The sequence below is a fragment of the Benincasa hispida genome, unplaced genomic scaffold (assembly GCF_009727055.1).
Source record: "Benincasa hispida cultivar B227 unplaced genomic scaffold, ASM972705v1 Contig544, whole genome shotgun sequence".
NCBI lineage: Eukaryota > Viridiplantae > Streptophyta > Magnoliopsida > Cucurbitales > Cucurbitaceae > Benincasa > Benincasa hispida.
The window spans coordinates 485814-504978 of record NW_024064913.1 but is presented as its reverse complement, the minus strand read 5'-3'; positions in this window follow the sequence as shown (position 1 = coordinate 504978).

Below are 19165 nucleotides of genomic sequence, written 5' to 3'. Positions count from 1 at the left end.
TGGTGGAGAAGAATGAGGAAAATGAGAGAAGAAGGGGCGGTGAGGAAAAAATTTGAGAGAGAAGGCGGAAAAATGGGAGGCGGCACCGGTTAGGGGGAAGATGGGTTAGGATTTTGGGAAAATGGGGGGAAAATAGGAGAGATGGGGAATGAGGGGTCTGGTTTAAACCAGACCCCTCTCCCGATGCCGCCCGACGGGCATTGAGAGAGCCGTCGGGAGTTCCTGATGGCTAAAAACGGTGTCGAGAGTTCCTTGGGAACTCCTGACGATCCTTTACAGCATCGGGAGTTCCCTGGGAATTTCCAACAGGCCTTTACGTCGTCAGGAGAGACGGTCTCTTCTGACGACCTAACTCCCGATGCTCTATTTAGGCGTCGGGAGAACTTCTTTTTCTTGTAGTGATTCTCACATTAAGAATACCAAGGTAACCATTGCAGTGGTGTCCTCACTTAACTTGATTGATTTTGAGGTTCTAAGAGGCCTTCGTTAGGTTCGTGTGGTACCGGTCGTTGCATTCAATAGGTTGATTTGTTGTTATTGGACGATTGGAGATTGATCGAGGGAGTTTGAAGAACATTTCTTCAAAGGTACACATACTCTATCCCTTCATTCTTTTGTGAAGCATGCTGTAATTTCTTGTTGTATATGACTAGTTAGTTTCCGTTCTTGTACTGTAATTATTTATGTTCAATTTCGAATGAAATTTGGAACGATCCTTCTGCTGCTTATGGAAATCCTCATGTCTGATTTCCTTCATCATTTCCTTGTTTTCGTCGTTCTATTCGCATCTTTTCCTTCGTCGTTCCATTCGCGTCTCTTCGCGTGCTTTGCAGTCCGCCATTTATTTCCTCCATTTCCTTCGCCGTTCATTTCTCTTTGCATCTTTTCGTCATTGCCTGTTGTCCGCCATTCATTTCCTTTTACATGCCATCGCTATTTGCAGATCTTCTTCGTTCGAGTGCCGTCTGCTGCTCCGGTGTCCTTTGCAAGCTTTCAACAGATTCACCCACATCCCTCTCATTTCCTTTCTCTTGTTTTGCGAATTGAAGCCATTGTTTCATTTCTCATGAATTTGAAATCCGATTACTCTTTGAAATCTGATTACTATTGCTTTGATTTATTGTCATTTAGCATCTATCTCTCTTGTTATTCTTTAAATTAAATCTAATGTTTCTAGAATAGGGTTTTCTTTTCCTTGTTGCCCTAATTGAGATTAACCTATTTCATTACGTTACAATTTCTGCAATTTGGTAGATTATGGATGTTATTGTGAATTGTGGATTGTGGATGTTACAATTTTTGCAATTTGGTGGATTGTGTCTTTTTTTTCCCATTTAATTCTTACGGTTAGGGATTCAGTGACCTGCTTAACTAATACTAATTAAAAATATATTTCAAATTTATTATGATATTTGTGTATATGACTAAAACTTCTATTGAAAATTCTATGAACATTTAATCATCACTTTTCTTAAAAGTTATATCATGGTCTCTAATGATGAGCATGCATAGGAAACCGGTTTTAGAAGTTGATGATTTTAAAGAGTTTTCTTTATGAAGCCTAAAATTTGCTTGAGTTCTACCAATTGTACAAAGCAGTTCAGTCTAGCTAACTTGAATCAACTATTCAAGGCAGTACTCGTGAAAGATTTTTCCGTTCTCTCTTATAGGATATGACAATAGTGTGTTCATTTCTTAAGAGAGTTTAAAGGGATTATTCTCAAAAGATATTCAGACTGATAACGAGAGGAGTAATTGACGTATGTTATTTATTTTGTGAGATATTCGACACATGTATAAGTAAAATGATACATCACATAGTTTTCACCTCTATTAATTCAACTAACTTAATGAAGGAAAATTCAATTCTATACCCCTAAAAACACATTGGTTTTCAAAGAAAATCAATAACATTAGGGGCAAAAAAGGGGACCCCTTTTACTTATTACTTAATTTTGGACGTAGTTTAGTTTTTAGTCCTTTAAAAGTAGTACATCACAAAGATTCAAAATTGAAAAGTTTAAGTCCTATCTAATAACAATTGTACGTAAGAAAGATGCAAATCATGGTTAGAAATATGGAAGAAATATGTTTTTGGAAAGTGAAAACATACAATCACATTACTAAATGCTTGTTATTCTTTTTAATACAAATTATACTCTACGGATGTTGTGTGTACACAAGTCAAATCACCTATTAGAGATTATTTCAATTTTTAAATTCTCTGAACAAACTTGGAATTGTTTATTAAATTAATCAAAATTCATGCTTAATAAAGACTTTGTACTTTGTCCTCTAATACAGGTTATTTTTTTGGATTACAAGTTGGTCAGAAAAGATTTATTTTTAAGGATGAATAAAGAATGGATTAATCTAAGAAATAAGTTATCAGTGGAGTATAGAGAAGGAGTATTCCAATTTATAGATATGGAGAAATTTCATGTTAATGATTCCAGACGAATAAGATGTCCTTGCAAGAATTGTATGAATTCAATTTAGAAAAAAATTAGATATCGTAGAATGACATCTATTATCATATGGAATATCTCACTCATACTATGAATAGGTATATCATGGAGAGCCAGTAAATTTATCTAGAGGTTTTAAAAGTCATACAACTCATTCATTACACAATCTTAAGGTAGATAGTATAGAGGGTAATGTTGTCGAAGAAAATGAGATGTTGAATATTATAAACGATCTACAAGTTCCAAGTGAAAACGAAGATGCAAACAAAGAAGGGATTGAGAATGAAATGTCCTCTAATGGTCAAGAAAGAGATACTATGAACTTATTCGAGGATTTAATGACCGAAGCACATAATGATCTATAGCCTAGTTGTTCGTAATTTTCGTTCTTGAACTTTTTAGTGAAGTTGATGCATATCAAAGTTCTCAATGGTTAGAGTAAAAAATCGTCTTACATGTTGCTAGAATTGTTAAAAGGAGCGTTTCCAGCTGGCACCACTATACCTACTTCCTTTTATGAAATTAAGCAAAAATTGCCTGATTTAGGCCTAGGTTATGAGTCTATTCATGCGTGCAAATATGATTGTGTATTGTATTGGAAAGAATTTGTAGCTTTGGAACAGTGTCCCCTTTGTGGTGAGTCTGGATACCAAGTTAATGATGCCAAGGGTAAAAAAATACCACATAAGGTATTGCGTCATTTTCCATTGATACCGAGATTAAAACGATTGTTTGCCACAAAAGAAGACGCTTCTGACATGAGATGACATAAAGATAAGTGAGTTGAAAAGGATGATGTATTGCGACATCTAGCTGATGCAGAGGGGTGGAAATATTTTTATCGTGAGTTTCCTCATTTTTCTTTAGATCCCCGAAATGTTCATTTGGGATTAATTTCAAATAGGTTCAATCCATTTGGAAATATGAGTAGGTTCAATCCATTTGGAAATATGAGTACTTCTTATGGTATGTGGTTTGTGGTGATAATTCCTTATAATTTGCATGAAGGAAACAAACTTCTTCATGGCTTTGCTCATACCTTGTCCAAAATCTCCTGGAAAGGAATTTGATGTTTACTTGCAGCCGTTGATTGAAGAGTTGAAAGATTTATGGACAATTGGTGGGCGAACTTATGATTCTGTTACTGGCGAGTTTTTTAACCTATATGCCACTTTATTATGGACTATTAATGACTTCCTTGCGTCTGGTGACCTATCTGGGTGGAGTAGAAAAGGTTATCAAGCATGTCCAATATGCAAAGAAGATAATTCGTCCTTCGAGATAAGAGAGAGAATATCATTTATCGGACATCAACGTTATCTTGCAGAGAATCATAGTTGGCGCCGAAGTAGGCAACATGATGGAAAAGTCGAACATAGACCTCCTCCAATCATAATGAATGGAGACGAGATCTTACAAAAAATAAATACGCTAAACTTTTCTATGCTTAGCAAATATCCATCGAAGCAAGATAAAAAAAGAAAACGAATTCTAAACTGGACTAAAAAAAGTATTTGTTCCAACTTCCATATTGGTCTAGACTATTGTTACGACTTAAATTGGATGTAATGCATATTGAAAAAAACATACGCAATAATTTTGTGTGGACATTGTTAAATATTGAGGAAAGAAAAACGATACAACGAACGCTCGATTAGAATTATAAAATTTGAAGATAAGAAAGGACCTACACTTGATATAGGTCAATAATAGATTTGTAAGACCACATACAACGTACACATTAACTAATAGTGAACGGGTTTCATTTTGTAAGTATTTGAAATCAGTAAAATTTCCTGATGGATTCGTGTCTAACATATCACGATCTGTGAATGACAATAGTGGAAAAATATCGGGGCTAAAAACACACGACTGTCATGTGTTGCTTCATAGACTACTCCTTATACGTATTCGAGCATACCTACCAAAAAACGTATCCACTGTTATTGTTGAATTGTGTAGATTCTTTCACAACTTATGTGCAAAAAACAATATGTATAAGTGATTTGAACAGATTACAAGCAAACACCATAGACATACTTTGTAAGTTCGAGAAAATATTCCCACCTGCCTTCTTCGATGTAATGGTACACCTTGTTGTTCATCTACCATATGAAAAAAAAGTGGTGGATCCAGTTAGTTACAGTTAGATGTATCCTACTAAAAGACGTTTATGAACATTAAAACAATTTGTACAGAACAAAGCACATCTTGAGGGGTCTATAACGAAAACTGATGCAATGAATGAATCATGGAACTTCTGCTCGTAATATCTAAGTGTGATTTAAACGAGATTCAATATAGATGAACGAAATGATGAAAATATTCCCGATCATGAGATATTTGGTGAATTTGAATTATTTAGGTAGAGGGTACGACCAATAGGGGTGTCTACTTTATGGACACTATCAACGGAGGAAAAGCATATCGCACATTGGTACATTCTCAACAATTGCAAAGAAATAACAGGCTATCTTAAGTACGTTTCAAACTTTATAAATTTCTAAGTTCTAGGATAAATACTTTGATATAACTTTCAAATGATCAATTTTCTAAGCAACACTTGAGGTTAATTCGTTGTGAAGCTCAAAGCGCCTCTGACTTATATATAAAACATCAACACAAATTTCTCGATTGGTTTAGATATCAGATAGTATTGGAAGTTGAGAGATGACTCATTTTTTGTAGTCATTTTTAATGTATAATTAATTATCAGGTTCTACAATGACGCGAGAGAGGAGATATCTCCGATGATTTCTTTTCACTTGCAATGGGTCCTTCGTTTGAGGTGAGCTCTTACAATGGATATATTGTTAATGGGGTATGATTTCACACTGTAGAGCGTGATAATCGTCGAGCTACACAAAATAGGTGAGTTCTAGTGGTCGGGGAGATCAGTGGGAAAGGAAATGTGGACAACAATTTCTACGGCATTGTAGACGGAGTATGAGAATTCCAATATGCAAACAGAATATGTGTTTTTACATGGATAACAACAAAAGTAATAGGACACATGTGGATTTAGGATACAAATCGATCAATACATCATGCTTTTGGTATGTCGATGAGCCTTTCATCTTTGCTATCCAAGTACAACAAGTCTTTTACATTGATGACACAAAATATGGTAGCAATTGGAAAGTTGTTTAAGTAGTCCAAAATAAGCGAATATGGGATGTACCAAAAGTGGATGATGTTGACAATGCACAACTAAATTTACTAGAAATTGTCGGTGGTGTCCGAGTGGATGAAACCATTGAGGAGGTTACTTTATGCAGAGTTGACGTTGATCCTACAGTTGTGGAAAGACCAATTATTGTACATGGCGATCATAACTTCATAAAAGATGATGATGAAGAACAATTATCTTCCAATAACAGTTTAAGTGCTGATGAATAATTTGAATTAGATTACAATGATGAGTAATGATGTATCTACTCAATTCTCTTTTTCTCTAGCTTACATGTATTTATTGTTGATTTAATATTGTTTTCTCTTTTTTGTGTTTGTATAGATACGATGTCAACCCCTAAAAAGAAACAAGAGGCTGATGAAGAATTCTAGAAGCAAGAGATATATCTAGACAACACAGGATCTTTTGTGGATGACACTTCAAGTTAGTATATTTTGAAATATATTCAGTTAACTGAAATACATCCTAAACTGTTTTAAATTTTTTATTCCTCAGATAATAGCTCAGCATCCACTCAAAGAAAACGTGAGCATTCGCGAAACATCAAGTTGAAAAAATATGTCAAAAAACATGGCAGAATTCCAAACGTGATAAATGAGGCGAAGACGAAGTCGATTTCTCAACATTCGGTACGATTTAGTAATGCGATTGGTGTCACCACGAGATCTTCCTTTCTAGTATGATGTCGTACTTTTGTTGAGGTTCCACACGAGTTTATAAAATTGGCTAAGAGTCAATTTTTGGTAAGTTATATGTTTATTCTTTTAGAGTCAATTGTAGACTAAGAGTCATGAGCATCATATATGCTAATTCTTCCTTTATTCTTTTGTAGCCTCATTTCGTGCTTGATCTATTTAGTCAACGACTTATCCTTTTTATAGAATATAAAATGAAAAATTCATTCAAAGAATTTAGAGCAGATTTTCACAGACATTACAAGAAATTTGGCAATCCTCAGCAAACATGTGCCAACTTGCCTAACTGGCTTAAAAATAGACCAGAATATTGATATTTTTTGTGTGACCGCTTTGAGAGTGAAGCGTTTTAGGTTAGAATAATTTAGGGTGTTTATCATTTACTGCATTTACTATTATAGAATATTTGTTTTTTTTTTTTTTTGGTTTTTTCGTTCATATTTAGGAAATGTCAGAGACGAACATGAAGAATAGAGAGAAATTACCATTCGACCACATAGGTAGATCGAAGTCATTCCTGCAAATTCAGGCAGAGTTGCAGGTAAAGGAAGGTCGAGAAATTGGACGTATTGACCTATTTAGGGAAACACACTCTAAAGGTGGCAAGTTCGTGAACAAGGCAACTGAAAATGCATATATAACATTTTTTGCTTTACTATCATGTTGTTTTTCATTTATAACTTTAGTCGCTCGTTCCTACACATTTAATTAATATGTCTAGAATCAAATAATGGAATTACAATCCAACCTCACTCTAGAAGGTTCTCAACCACTAACAGGGGATGAAATCTATGAGACGGTTTTGGCTAGACGACCCGGATATTCAAAAGGCCTAGGTTGGGGCCCTAAACCTGAGTTTAGAAGAAGTAGCAGCTCATCGAGTTCGTCATCTGCTCAAGGAACGAAGAGGCAGCTGAGGGAATTGAGAGCCAATTTCGACCAGTCTCAGTCGAGGATTAAGAAACTTGAAAACGTTAAAAAAAATGAAAAAGGATCATGCAAGACAAATGGAAGAAATGGAAAAAATGATTGAACACATGATACGATCATAGAGAGGAGGGCCATCGAATTAGGTATGATTACTTCATTATTCAGTTGTCTAATATGTTACTATCGTGCAGTTATGGTAGCAAAGTAGTTATGTCTTAGTAGGTTTATGATAAAGAGTTGTTTGCTATCCTGCAGTTATAGTAGCCAAACAACTAGATTTTGATGTGTTTTTTGTCATTATTGTGTGTAGGGAGTTTCTGTGTGTTTATGAATGTTTAGGAAGTTCGAATGTGTTGTGGGGGGTGGGTCGAGTTTGGTTTAAATTGTTTTGGGGAGAAAGTTCAAGTTTTATATGTGTTCGTTCTTGTTTATAAAGTTTGAATATTTTGTGGGAGTGGGTAAAGTTCAATTATAATTGTTTTAGAGATAAACTTGTAGGTTTTCGTGTGTTTTTTTTATGTTTATGAGAAGTTTCATATTTGTGGTGGGGGGTAGGTAGAGTTTGATTATACTTGCTTTGCTCATTTTATAGTTGAATTTGGAGTTTTTATGTGTTTATGAATATTTATGAAGTTCGAATGTGTTATGGGGGGTGGGTTGAGTTTGGTTTAGATTGTTTTGGGGACAAAGTTTGAGTTTTATATGTGTTTGTTCTTGTTTATGAAGTTTGAATATCTTGTGAGGGTAAGTAGAGTTCAGTTATAATCATTTTGTAGTTGAACTTGTAGGTTTTCATGTGTTTTTTTTTAATGTTTATAAGCGTTAGGAATGTTGTGAATCGTGGGTAGAGTTTGATTATACTCATTTTGCTCGTTCTATCGTTGATCTTGGAGTTTTCGTGTGCTTATGGATCTTTATGAAGTTTGAACGTGTTGTGGGGGGTGTGTTCGTTCGGTTATAATCGTTCTTATTTATAAAAGATTATGACATTTGAATGTTTTTGTTTTATTGTAGAATGCTATTTGAAGATGAGGTTGGACGATTGTTCAAGATGTTGTGTTCAAGACGTTGTTTCTTTTCTTTATTTATTGACGTTTTTTTCATTTTATTTACTCCATGTATTTCTGAAAACAAATTTCTTTTATTTAGTATCGACTTTGTTTAATTGTAGGATATTGTAACTTTTCATTTATTTGTTATAGTATGGACTTCGTTTTCTTTGTTTTATTTATTATTTTAGTCTGTTTGAGTTTGTTAATGATGCTTTAAAGGTTATTTAGATCAAATTTTAAAAAAATATAAATTATAAATTAAAAAAATACAAAACCAATATTCAACTAATAAAAGAACTCCTCACGCATATTTTAGTGCGCCAGGAGTTCCCATAACTCCTGCTGAATAAAACTGGCCGTCGGGAGTTCTAGAACTCTCAATGCGTAGAACAACATGTCGAGAGTTTGTATAACTCTCGAGGCATAAAATAGGTCGTCGAGAGTTGTTCTAGAACTCCCATCGCATATAATAGGGCATTCGGAGTTCCTAGAACTCCCGACATCATATATTATGCGTCGAGAGTTCTAGGAACTCCCGCCCTAATTCTAGCGTGTCGGGAGTTATAGGACAACTTTCGACGGCCTGTTTTATGCATTGAGAGATCCTCTCTCGATGAATTTTTCTCGACCAAACTCCCAATGATCCATCTGTCGTCTCCCGATGCAGTTCCTACCTTTTCCCAACGATTTGGGGCGTCGGAAAAAGTGTGATATCTTGTAGTGGACGTAGAAGTAGAATCGTGTTGAATGAACTTTCCAAATAAACTACTGAATCTTTAACAAGAGTTGTTGAAAAACTTATTACCTAAACAAGAGTTGTTGAAGTAGGTTAATCTAGTAGGTCAAATCCACCTCAAGTGTTGAAGCAACCTCAACGTAGTGGGAGGGTTGCAACCCATCTCTTCGCTATATGGGTATAACTGAAATCCTAGTTATGGTAGCTGATGGCGAGGTTGAGGATCCATTGTTTTACAATAAGGCAATGAAGGATGTTGACAGGGATGAATGAATCAAAGCCATAGATCTTGAAATGGAGTCTATGTACTTTAATTCAGTTGGGGATCTTGTAGATCAACCTGATGGGGTTAAACCTATAGGTTGTAAATTAATCTATAAGAGAAAATGGGGTGCTAATGGGAAGATACAAACCGTCAAGTCTAGACTGGTGACAAAGGGTTATACCCAGGTATAGGGAGTCGACTATGAGGAGACTTTCTTGCATGTTGCCATGTTGAAGTCTATCTGGATCCTCCTATCCATTTCCTAGTATTATGACTATGAGATATTGCAAGCGGATTTCAAGATTGCTTTTCTGAATTAAAATCTTGAGGAGACCATTTTTATGGTGCAGCCCGAGGGATTCATAGTCCAAGGTCAAAAGCAAAAGGTTAATCGGTTCATTTATGGACTGAAACAGGCATCTTCATCTTAGAATATAAGGTTTGATATTGTGATAAAATCTTGTGGCTTTGATCAGAACGTTGATGATTCATGTGTTAATAAGAAGATCATCAACAGTTCAGTTTTTCTAATGTTGTATATAGATGATATCCTACTCATTGCGAATCGTGTAGGCTTACTGACTACAATTAAGAATTGGCTAGAGACCCAATTCAAAATGAATGATTTGGTAGAGACTACAGTTTGTTCTTGGTATTCAGATCTTTCGAGATCGAAAGAACAAAATGCTAGTAGTGTCTAAGGCACTGTATATTGACAAAATGTTGATCAAGTATTCGATGCAGAATTCCAAGAGGAGCCTATTGCCTTTCAGGCATGAAGTTACATTGTCTAAGGAACAGTGTCCTAAGAAATCAAGAGGTTGAGGAAATGAGACGGGTCCACTATGCATTTGTCTTGGGCAGTTTGATATATGCGATGTTTTGCATTTGCTATGTAGTGTGGATAGTCAGTAGATATCAATCTCATCCAGGATATGATCACTGGAAAATTGTTAAGAACATCCTCGAGTATCTACGAAGAACGAGGGACTAATGCTTGTGTATGGTTTTAAGGATTTGATCCTTATAGAATACACAGATTTTGATTTTCAGACTGATGGGGATTCTCGGAAATCCACATCAAGTTCAGTGTTCACTCTTAATGGAGGGGTAATGGTATGGCGAAGCACCAAGTAGAGGTGCATCACGAACTCCACAATCGAAGCTGAGTATGTAGCGGCTTGTGAAGCTGCTAAGAAGGCCGTTTGGCTTAGAAAATTCCTAACTGATCTGGAAGTTGTTCCAGACATGTCAAAGCCCATCACACTTTATTATGATAATAGTGGTGCTGTGGCTAATTCCCGTGAGCCTAGGAGAGGTCGTGATTGTCACGAAGATAGCTTCAGAGCACAACGTTGCCGATCCATTTATAAAGGCCCTCACGGCTACAATGTTTGAGGGTCACCTGCAGAGTATGGGTCTATGGGATAGTGGGAGATTGTTAGGGTTGATGCCCTAAATCTCATAGGGTTCTATAGTTTGTAAACCTTGTATGAATAAACTTGTATGTGATTAATTATATTTTATTCACTTTGTATATTAAATATGTGATATTTTAGTTACATTAAACACAAACCAATAAACTAACATCTAAGGTTATATTTGTAACTTAAACATGTATGTGGAGACATACAGGTGGATCATGTTTAAGTGATAACCTAAATGGTCTGTAGTATATGAATAAGGCTAGGTACCTTATCCTCTTGACACTACGAGTATGGCCCGCTTTGTAGGTGTTATAATTATTGTAAAGTGCTACAAATGATCTGATCCTGATATTCATGTATTAGATATGCGAGCGAGGATATTCTATCCAAAGGAGTTTGTATAAGATCGGACCACGAAATACTTAGTCTCATTATCTAACACCATTCATAATAGAGACTTTCATTTCATTAGAATGACCATAGGTAACATGTCCTTAATCCTGAGTGAGTTATGAACTCTTGCCTATGAGGGCGGTCCTTTGATTTATATGGGTGAGAGTGGCCAGATTGCCGATTCAATAAACCTACCCTTTTGGGGATTTGTCTGATTGGGGAGTTGGGAACTCAGCTATATAAGATGGAATCACTACTTCCCCGATGCAAGGATAAGTAGATAAATTGCTCCTATAAGGTCGGATTCCGGGTCTTCAACAATGTGGTACCACACCCTTTCTTGGCCTGAGAGGGGTTTTGCCATAGTAAGACTATGATCTATTGTTCATTAGAGGGAATGGTGGTACTTAAGGAGTTAGAAATAACTATAGGGGCAAAATAGTAATTTGGCCCAACTGTACTTACAAGCAATTTATGAAGGGTCATTGTACTGTTGATTGGTTATATCCAATGAACATAAAAATATATATATAGTGCGAAGAGTTCAGTTGTTGGTCTTTAGTGGAGTGCCCGACAATTAATGGATGGTGGACAATGTAATTAAAGAGTTTAATTAATTATTCACGTACAGTTGGAGCTTCAAGCTACAGGTCCATAAGGTATTTTGGTAGCTCAAAAGGATTTATCTGAGAATCAGTTTTTTGGGTTAATTTGAATTGTTCAAATTAATAAGAGGTAATTTAATTATATATGATATAATTGACATAATGTATTTGATACATTATGGTTTAATTGGAGGAATAAATATTCGAATGAGATTCAAATATATTTTCCAAATAAGATTCATAGTTGTTAAATTTAATATAAATATGATTTATATTAAATTCCATAAAATAGAGAATAAACTATAGTTTATATTGTATATGATGCAATATTAAAACTATAGGTTATAAATATAATATGATAAGTTGGTTATCATATTTATTTATATTATTAATTATTTGGATAATTATCCATTTTTTATCTCTAACCACCTTAGTGGGAGGTTAATTGGTTTTTATGGAAAAATGGAATAAATAAAATATGATTTTATTTTTCCATAATAGAGTTACACGTGAGTGAATCTGCACGATTTGCAGAGCCTATATGATATAAGTCTTCACACTACACGATTGAAGAAAAAGCTATGTGATTACTCTTCCTTCATTGTCTTCCTTCTCCAAACTCACAAACTCCGTCCTAACCAAAATAGTCATTGCCCACCACTCTTGGGTTTTCACCCTGAGAATACCGAGGATACCAAGTGGTGTGTCCTTCACTTTTGGTTTGTTCTTGTTGCTGTTCGAGGAGTTCGTGAAAGTTCCAAGGATTTAGGTGAAGAAGTGTTCTTCAAAAGGTATAATCTTTGAACTCTTTTACTGGTTTAAAAGCATGCTCATGGATCTTGTAAACGAGTTCCTTCAAAGTTAAACTCCAGAAGAATAATTTATCTTTACCCATCTCAACCAACATTCAAAATTCATAAAGTTCCACACAACCCATCCCAAACTCATCCTACACTTCCTACACAACATTCAAAATTCATGAACTTCCACAAACAAACAAAAAAATTCCAAGTTGAACTCCAAAACAAGTATAAGTGATTCAACCCACCCCACACATCCCACACAACATTAAAATTTCATAAACATCCACAAACACACAAGAAATTCTAATTTAAACTCCAAAACAAGTATAAACAATCCCATCCCACCCCCTAAAATATTCAAATTTCAAAACATCCACAAACACACAAAAAACTCCAAGTTGAACTCCAAAAAAATTTTTAACCAATCTCAACCAACCCCCACAACATTCAAATTTCATAAACATCTATAAACACAGAAAAAACTCAAAGTTGAACTCCAAAGTAAATATAACCAATCATAACCCACCCTTCAGAACATTCAAATTTCATAAGTATCTACAAGCACACAAAAAACACTAAGTTGAACTCAAAAACAAGTATAACCAATCTCAACCTACCCCCATCAACATTCAAATTTCATAAACATCCGCAAACACACAAAAAGTTGAACTCCAAAAAAAAATATAAGTAATCTCAACCCAACCCCACACATGTAACATCCCGTGCGTTCATAAAATTTAATTTAGGATTTTGTATTAATTAAGAACATTTTGTCAGTTTTGAAATTTGGTTTTCTTAAAGGAAGAATTTGGATTTTTTTTATATCACCTTAATTTAATTTTAAGTTAATGTCGAGAAGTTAATTTAAATTAGGGGAGATCATATGAAAAATGTAACCATCTTTGCATGCACCGAACCCTTTCACAACCAACACCCCCTCCCCACCCCCCCGATTTCGTTCTCCTTCATCTGCAAAGCCCTAGCCATCTGGTAGCCCCAGTCAACACCACCGCCCATCTCATCGGGGATCCTAGTCGTGCACCATACATCTATGCCACGTTGACGTTCACGCCTCGACTCCTTCGTCCAGCGTTGCCTGGACCACGCTACTCGGATCTGTATGCGTCGTTGGACTTCTCTCCTGCACCGCCGACTCCAAGCGCCTCTGATTGAAGTCGTCCAAATGCACCGATTTCCTTCATTCACTGACCTAGCCATGAGTTCATTCCTTTTGCAGGATTCCAGCCGATGTCCTCCAGATTCTGTTGCTCGTCTGACCAGATCTGAAACCGTCTTCGTCCATTTGCATCGTCGGATATCATCTGTGCTACTGCCAGCCATGTTGTTGGTCGATTCGCCATCAATCTCCATTGCTCATGTCTGGTTGGATGAGTGGTGGTGTTTGGAAAGGTATTTTAGAGGTATCTTGTATACCCACTTTCAATTGTTTCCAAATTGTTAACAACCATTGGATTTCAAATGCCATATTCAAAAGACTTAGGCCTTGTGAATCGCTGTCCAGCAAGATTGTCAATCAATTGGTGAGTTTAGTGGGAGTTTCGTTAATTTTTGGGTTCGCCCTTTTGGTTTAGCGTGGGTTTAATGTTTGGTTGGGTTTTAGATTTGGGTTTAGACCCCTCAAGTTGGCTTGTTTCTGCATTGAATTTCGTCTTCCAAGCTCGAGTGAAGTGTCTATTTGAGCAAACACTTCGGGTAAATGTTTTGGGTGTATTGGTGGGAATTTGTGATTTGGGCTATATTTGAGGATTGGAATTAAATTCTGATGTTTTCTTTAGGCTCAATTCAAGGTTCTTTTTAGGCAAGGAGGAGAATAAATTTGTTTGTATTGAGCTCAAACTCTAAGGTAAGTAATCTTACTACTAAAACTACCTACGTGCCAAATAACGAAATTTAAGTTTTATTGAAATTCTGAGATTGTTTGTTTAGAATGATGTTTGCATATGACTTCATGTATTTGAGATTCTGAGGAACTAATTGTTGGGATTGTCCTAGAACTCGTAGTTCATAAATTTCGTGTTAAACATACTATTTATCAATACAATATTATTGGGTATCTTATTCGATAAAGTTTTTGATATTGCATCCTATTATAAAAAATCCAATAACATATCCATGGCTATAGTATGAATATTTAACTTTATGTAGAGACATAAACAGGAGCAAGTTAATAATATATAGCCTAAATGGTCTATAAGGATATAGATGAAATTGGGCATCTCATCCTGGTAACACTATTGGATGTGGCCCATTTTTGTATAGTAATACAAATGATGTGATCCACAAATCATTCATGAAGAGACATGTGAGTGGGGGCATCCTATGCAATGAGTTTGCATAAAGACTGGACCTCGAAATAGTCATTTTTCTTTATAACGACCATTTATTGTTAAAAATAACTATTTCATACTAAAGTAACCTAGGATAACTCGATCTTAATCGTGAGCTAGCTATGAACTGCTATTTATTCGATATTGTCCTTTAATCTGCATAGGTGAGTGTGATCCAACAATACTACTCAATAATCCTTCTATTTTGGGGATAAGACTAGATAGATAGATGGGGACATAGCCTTGCGAGATGGAATTCATTCCTACCCGTCATAGAGTTAGCAGATAGGTTGTTCTCTTAAGTGCTGATTGTTGATCTTGAACAAACGGGGCCCCACCCTCTCATGACAGAGAGGGATATGATTCATAAGTAGTATTATGAATCAATTGTTTATTAGAGAGTCAGTGGGATCTTAAGGAATGAGATGCATTTACAGGGGTAAAATGGTAATTTTAACCCACCTATAAATACGAACGACCTGTGAAGGATCAAATTACTGATTATGGTTAACATGGACATAGATACATCTACAGTGAGGAGAGTGCAACTATCAAGTTTTAGTGGTGTGCCTTGATAGTTAATGAAAAGCAATTAAGTCGATTTAAAGAGTTTAACCAACTGATAAGAAATCGATGGAGCTCATGATCTATAGGTCTATTTGGTCCCTCTACTAGCTCATATATTGGAATAATAAAATGAGTATTGATTGGATGGATTTTGAATTTAGGGTTATGAATTTGAAATGCTCAAATTCGATTTTATGATTTTCAATTGATTGTATACGATGTAATTAAAACATTTAATTTAGTGGAAATTAAACAAAATTTGAGAATAAATTAATATTTAAATTATGATTTAAATGTTAATTATATAAAAATGAATCATATTGGTGGAATTTGTGTTTTATTAATTTAATATTAAGATATTACATTAATAATTTTTTAATTAAAAGGTTTAGTTAAAAATTGGAATTAGTTTTATTTAAATATATTATTTTAAATTAAGTTTATAAAACTTATTTTTAAACAAAATAATTTTGTTTAAATAAAAATCATTTTAAAAAGAGAAATTTGAGTTAGTGGATTTTTCCCAAAAATTGGAAAAATCTACTAACCACATTTTTAGAAATTTGTCACCAAATTCAACTTTAGATCTTCAATCAATTCCAAGTAGGAGCTGCCCTACATGCAGTCATGTTCTATTGCATGAATTGAGTCTATAAATTAAAGCTTCATGCATGGAATTGAGGAAGAAGGCTGAGAACTTTACTTGAGTTGCTGCAAAACTGATAACCCTACTACTAAACCCATCCAAATTCATCCTCAATTCAGCTTAATTTGAGTGTTTCCACCACACATTCCTCTTTTAGCATAGTGGAAAAGATCTTGTTAGTGGTCTATCTGAGGAAACAAGCTTAAACTTGTGTGTTGAATTCGTGAAAGAGATCTTCAAAGGTAATGTTTTGTTCAAACCTTCTTATGAATATATCATGAGTAGCATGTTTGAAACTCAAATTAAATGTTGTTACAGTGCTTGATTCTGAATTCTTCCATTGCATGTTATATTACTCCTTCAGTGATTACGAATGAAAGATGTTTGAATGCTAGCATGGCTTTAGTATTTTTGTTATATGAAACTTTATTGATCTATGAGTATGATGAGGTTTATTTACATGTTATGGAACTTTGTTATAATGCATGTGATGTTTACTATAGTGATAACATCCTTACCAATAGTTAGATATTCACTAGAGGTGGTGACCTCGTTCGGTGTTCACCAGAGGATGTGCTTCCTATGGGATTCACTTGAGGTGGTGTTTTCTTCTGGATTCACTAGAGGTTGTGTTTCCTTCGGGATTCACTAGAGGTTGTGTTTCTTTTGAGATTCACTAGAGGTGGTGTTTCCTTCAGGTTCACCAGGGGTCGTGTTTCCTTCGGGATTCACTAGAGGTTGTGGGTACTTTTAACTATGTTAGGATGAGTTCAGATATTTATTTATGCTCTGTTGGGCTTGAGAAGTAAAATATGGGCTGAAAAACACACACTACACTTGATCTTTTGGGCTTAACAATACTCAGGCCCTATACGAATACCGAATACCACCTTTGTTATTCACACAAACACAAAACAATGTGCTAAAAGCACAATCCCTATGAGGAGAAATCTCGACCCTACACCTTGACGGCTGAGATTAGAAGAAGGCGCTGTTGTTGATTATAGAACTCTAATGTCTATTCTTTTCATTTCTTTGTTGCAGAGAAAATAGAGAGAAAAGAAAATAGAGAACCAGAGAGAGATACTGCCGAAAATCGCCTGGACGATGAGGCTGCAGTCGTCTAGCCAATTTGAGGTAAAGCAGGAAGTCATCTAGACGATAAGGGAAGAGTCATCTAGACGATGAAGGCTTTACTGAAGATCGTCTAGATGATGGGGTTCAAGACGATAAGGGTCTACACGATAGGGGTGCCGAGGTAAATGATCGATGGCTAAAAGCTAAATGATTGTTAGCTAAATGCTACATGATCGATGGCTTAAAGGTACACGATAGAACAAAACGATCGGAGAAGAAAATGTACACGATGGCTTACGTGGTTCAGCCAAGGATAGCCTACGTCTACGGAGAAGCTGACGGGAGTTTTATTAGGGAATATTACAAGATCGCTAGAAGATAATCTCAAGCTTTCTTGATCACTCTGTACAATTTTTCTCTCTTACATTTACAATTAGTTACACAGTGTATATAAAGGTAGCTTGAATGTAACAGATTTTTAACTACTTTGAAGTTGTTTTCACCTTTCTGTATTAACATTCTCCACCTTGAAATAAACTTCAAGTTTTCTTCAGCTTCTCTGATCTAACTGTCATCTTCTTTAACCTTTGTCTCTCAGATGAAACCCTATAATATCAAGGCACTTCTGAAGTTTGAGCTGAGTGACTGTCTTTGTCAACATGTCAGAGGCATTCTTTGAGGTATGTACTTTCAGAACTTCAATATGTTTTTCTTCTATCTATTCTCGAATTAAATGATATTTAACATCAATATGTTTAGTTCTGTTATGGTACTGAGGATGCTTCGATAAATGTATGGTGCTATGATTGTCACAAAATATCTTCACTGTATTCTGTTTAATTCCGAAGTCACATAGGAGACCCTTTAGCCATAGGCCTTAATTTACTGCCTCTGAAAGGGCAATAAACTCTACTTCAGTAGTAGAAAGGGCTATTACTGATTGTAAAGTAACCTTCCAGCTTAGGTCACACCTTCCATATAGGAAGATATACCCTGATAATGACCTTCTCTTGTCTAGATCTCCGACATAATCTGAGTCAACATACCCAATCAGCTCTGGTTCACTGTCTGGAAGCTGTTGGTACATTAGTTTAGCATTAGAAGTGCCCTTAAGATACGTCATTATCCACTTTGTTGCCTCCCAGTGCCTCTTACCAAGATTAGCCATATATCTACTCACCAGGCTAGTAGCATAGACAATGTTAGGTCTTTTAGACACCATTAGATACATTAAGCTTCCCACAACTTGGGAATAGGGGACTGTTAACATTATCTTCTGATCGTCAATATCTGATTCTCTAGGTGAATTCTCTGCTGAGAGTTCGAAATGGTTAGCTATAGGAGTAGATACTGATTTAGCCTCTGTCATTTGATACTTTTTTAACAATTTGTTGCAATATTGTGACTGATCAATGCTTAGAATACTAGTTTTTCTGTTTCTAATAATGTTTGCCTAGTATTCTTGTTGCATTTCCCATGTCTTTCATTTCGAACTCTGACTTGAGTAAATCTTTTACTTTATTTAACTCTTTCATAGTTGCTCCTGATAAAAGTGTGTCATCCACATATAGTAACAAGTACATAGGATGAGTGTAGGAATCTGTGTTTATTTAAACACAACTATCATAGGAGCTTTTATAAAAGCCATTCTTCTATACAAAATCACTAAAACTTCTGTTCCAGCATCTAGGGGACTGTTTGAGGCCATAGATAGACTTTTTAAGTAGGTATACATAGTCTTTTTTCCCTCTGACCTCATACCCCTTTGGTTAGCTCATATAGAGAACTTCCTCTAGGAAGCCATGTAGAAAAGCTGTTTTAACATCTAGTTGCTCCAGCTCTAGGTTATTTTGAGCCAAAATAGACAACAACAATATAATAGAAGTCTACTTGACCACTGGAGAAAAATCTCATTAAAATCAACACCCGACCTCTATGTAAAACCCTTAGCAACCAACCT